Here is a 4,388-nt window from a genome sequence, read left to right as displayed (position 1 = left end):
CGCGTCCGGGAAACTAGATAAAAGAGAACGCGCGTCGGGAATGAACGCCCTTGTGCTACAGTACACTGTACTTGTGCACCGCAGCGCACCTAGCTACGGACGATAGAGAAAAACGCCGGAAGCGTTCTCCGGAAGCCGGAAGCTGGCTTCCGGAACTGGAAGTGGAAACGGAAGCGGAAGTCGGCTTCCGGTTATACTATACATATACATATATATGTATATATGCGTATACATACATATACGGACACACAACGCCATCTGTTGAGCAATTCATAAACTAGAGGTGGCTACATACTACTACTACTACAGAGGAGGGAACGACCCACACCCTAAGGAGCTTCGCCCCTAAAACGTTGCGAGGCGAGAAGGTGGTGAACACTTCCGACGCTGCTCGACGAGTAACCTCCGAGCCGCCCCCAGAGGCACCGGCACCAGTCACCAGCGCCGCGTGCGTTCGGTGCGAACGCGGACAAAACGCCGACGGCTTCGGCAACAGTTCTGCGCGTTTCTGGTGTTGCTGCGTGTCCAAGTTTATACAGCTGATAAAACTACTATCCTTACTCCGTATAGCTCTCTACTAATTTGCTATCGCAATTGATACTTCGCCTTTCGGGTGAAACTGCGAAATATTTTTATATAGATGCGCATTTGATGCCGCAGCTAAACGTCGCCGCCCAACCTTCCCTCCCGTCCCCCACGCGCTTTGCGCGACGGAAGAATTCGCGTTTGCTCTCAGCCGTGCGTTCACTCCCCATGAAAGCGCGTGTCCTTCGTGCGCTTTCATTCGCACATACAGCATACGGCGTCGATTTCATCACCGTTGGGCGTCATAGGGAACCTCACGGTGACGGCGACAGCGAAGCCGACGGCAGAAATCCGCTTGGAGTGTCCATATAATTGCTATCGCAATAAAAACAAGCATAGGCGCTACGCGTATCGTATTGGCGCACTATTAAGCATGAAATACATTTAGTTCCCGTTATCGGCAACAATCAAGTGACCTTGAGCCAAAAGCCAGAGCCGTAATCGGAGCACTCAGAACGAGAACATGCCGGCAAGTTGCTGACAAGGAAATCTATTTACCCGTAGGCATGCGTAGAACTGTTGTATGCACGTAGAGTACAATATAACGTACCATGCATGCAATATATCGTACTTGATATAAACAAAACACATGAGCAAACAAAATAGTAAATTGCGTCTGCTTTTCATTGACTTTGCCACACATCAAAACGCTACGACAGTGTACATGCAAAATCATAAATGTCAGCCTCGGATTCAGGAATGACACCCGAAGCACACACAAGTACAGTTTCTACTCAGTCAAACAAAATTTGGGCATTATTCTGGCTGTAGCAAAACTTTGCCTTGAGACACGGTTAGGTACCGCGTAGACCCGCGGCGAAGAAACTCGGCTTCACCGAGCTTGAAGAGCTGTTCTTCAAGATGACCCCATATTATCACCCGTAGTTTGCGCACTCTGGGGTACATTGCTTTGTTTGGCTGCCGGGATCCTTCTGCAATGTTGCGGAAGCACCACAAAACGTAGCTGACGCTGTAGTAGACAAGACTCGCCAACCGATCTCGCCGCCGTGGTGCCCGCACGATGGATATTCCAAATAATCTTCCAACCAGCTTCCAGAAGGTGCGCGCTACAACGCACTTCTTTATTACATGCGTGTTGGTCTCTGTTTGTGCGCAATGTATGCATACATCATTCGCTACCATATCCCAGCGTTCAAGCCTGTCTCTTGTAGGTAGAATTCCCCACTGATATTGCCAATGAAAATCCTTCACTTTAGAAGGCAAATCAGGTGAAGAAACGGCTGTCCATGTTTTTGTAGTAGCTGTCCCTGGAGGCACAGCCGTCTCACACAACATTTCACAAAGCCTTGAAACTGGTGTCGTACGTCACTTTGTATTCCTTACTTGCACAAGCTGGCCTTGTAAGCGCGCAGCCGCCGCATACTGCGGTGCTGGCGTTACCGCTGTCGGAAGCAAGTTGCCTGAACTTTGCGGCATAAGCGTTCGACGGTAATGACTCAGCCAATAAAGGAGAAGTGGCCGACCTGGGTACTCATCATCATCAAGTAGGTCACATGTACTCTTAGTGCACAGCAGCCTACCAAATGTAACTATATATATGGTTCAGAGGTATGTAAATTCACGCACAGCCTCTTTTTGTATACAGGGCAAGCTCCATCCTCCGCTGGCTTTCGGCAGACGCAAAAAAAAAACACCGCATATCCACGCGGTGAATGATGATGAGTGGGCGAAGCTCCGGAGGAAATCATCGGTAAACCGTGAATCTTCCGTGTAATTCGCCCAGTCTCGCCGCACTAAATCGAACGATTGACTTCCACCAATGACAGGCGCCACATGTGACGTCATTCCTATTTTATAACAGCGCCCTTCATTAAAATTGCACCATCTCCCGCTTAAGGGGACGCTAGCACAAACGCGTTAGAAACGCGCAGTACTTTCTAGTAAGGGGGAGAGGCCACAGCGTCTTACGCAGCCGTTTACACATGCCGGAACGTGCATCGCGTTTGCCGACGCCATCAGCGTTTATGAATACGGGGGTAAGGCGAAGAGGCCACAGCGTCTTACACCAGCTTCTTACACGGGCCGTAACTGCACTAGCACAAACGCGTTAGAAACGCGCAGTCTTTCGTTAATGTTGGGTATTTATTGTCATCGTGGTGCGTGTATCCATGTACGCTTCGTGTCGCAATACGGGAAAGCTCCGAGCGTTTTAAAGGCTTCAACCTATCTATATTTGCACGCGCCACAATTTGCAACTTGTTCCTTATTAGCAAGCTGTGGTACGTGCTGCAAGTATTACATTGCTCACGCGTTAACATTCAGAAATTGCATCGTGTTTTTGCTGTTTTTGTCTGGGGTTCCACGTGGGAAAGAACTAAACGAACAAGTATTTTTAGACGTGTCCGCCTAGGAGGACTTGGCCTGTCACATCTGTATCTTAGACAGCTGGTGAATCGTTTTATGTTTTTTCGCAATGCTACTGACCCCTTTTTACGAACTGTGTGCCAAGTGAGGTTAGGTAGACATCTGCCAAACTTAATTGTGTGGTCAGAAAATATGCCAGGAAGCATTTCTGGGTATATGATAGAAGTGTACCTTTCGTGTCGTATCTTACAAAATCATTTCTCCCTCGAACACCTCTGTGACGTATCGTGGAAAAAACTATACAAAGACTTATGTGATGTATTTCTTCCCACTGCCCTGTATCGAACCCAATACAAGGATAGTACAGGTCAAGACATCTTAAAAAGGGTAAAAACATGCCTGTTAGGGGAGGTGTCAAAACCTTCTTCTTTAAACTGCATACTAATACGCTAGAAGTAAAGACGTATATGGAAAAAAAAAGGAATGTTCGTACCTTGGGGCACTCACTGTTTTATATGTAGGAAACCAGAGACAATTGAACACGTTTTTCTAGAACACGTTGCGCGCCGCGCTTCTAGTGCCCTCAAACGTAAGTTCAACGAATAGCAAAGACTGTTGCGCGCACAGAGGTCGATTGTCTTCTTCTTTCTGGGATTTTACGTGCCAAAACCAGGTCTGATTATGTGGCACGCTGTAGCGGAGGGCTCCGGTTAAATTTTGACCACCTGGGGTTCTTTAACGTGCACTACAACGCAATCACATGGGCGTTTTTGCATTTCGCCTCCATCGAAATGCGGCCACCGTGGCTGGGATTCGAACCCGCGACCTCGTGCTCAGCAGCGCAACGCCTTAGCTTACTGAGCCACCCCGGCGGGTACAGAGGTCGATTGAACAGCCTGTCGTTCTTTCGAGTACGCGGCACAACAGCAAATTATGTGATAAAGTGTTTCTGGAACCTGATAGGGTTCACAATTTGAGCTAGTGTCACTGCAATCTAGGAGGTACCTATAACGCTTAATGAATGCGACACCAAGGTGAATTCTGTGCACCATGCTTTCTTGGCTTCTTTTGCACTTCTAAGGCGCACGAAATTTCATTTATAGGGTCCGCTTTTACCCTCGGCTGTGTTGTAGATCTGGTTGGGTCCAGTGCTTCAACGTATAATTGCGTATTATGCAAAGAAGCAGGGTGTTTGTGTCTCTCCGTGAGAATGCGATGCGTACTTCCGAAACACTATTTAAACCAGTTTTCGCTTCAGCACATGTCAGTTTATTCCCGATCATGCCACAGTGTGCAGGTATCAACTTAAATGTTACATTGTGGCCACTTCTGTTCGCATGGTTGAGGTTCTCTGTAATTTCTTGAGCTAATCAATCATACGGACCCTATCTGAGGATGCGGTCTCAGATAGGGTCCGTCAATGGTCAATCAGTCAATGGTCTGAAGAGCTTGCTTAGAATCACAGATTATCGTCGACC

The sequence above is a fragment of the Dermacentor silvarum genome, chromosome 3 (genome assembly GCF_013339745.2).
Source record: "Dermacentor silvarum isolate Dsil-2018 chromosome 3, BIME_Dsil_1.4, whole genome shotgun sequence".
NCBI lineage: Eukaryota > Metazoa > Arthropoda > Arachnida > Ixodida > Ixodidae > Dermacentor > Dermacentor silvarum.
The sequence above is the reverse complement of the archived record's forward strand: the minus strand, read 5'-3'. Positions refer to the sequence as shown.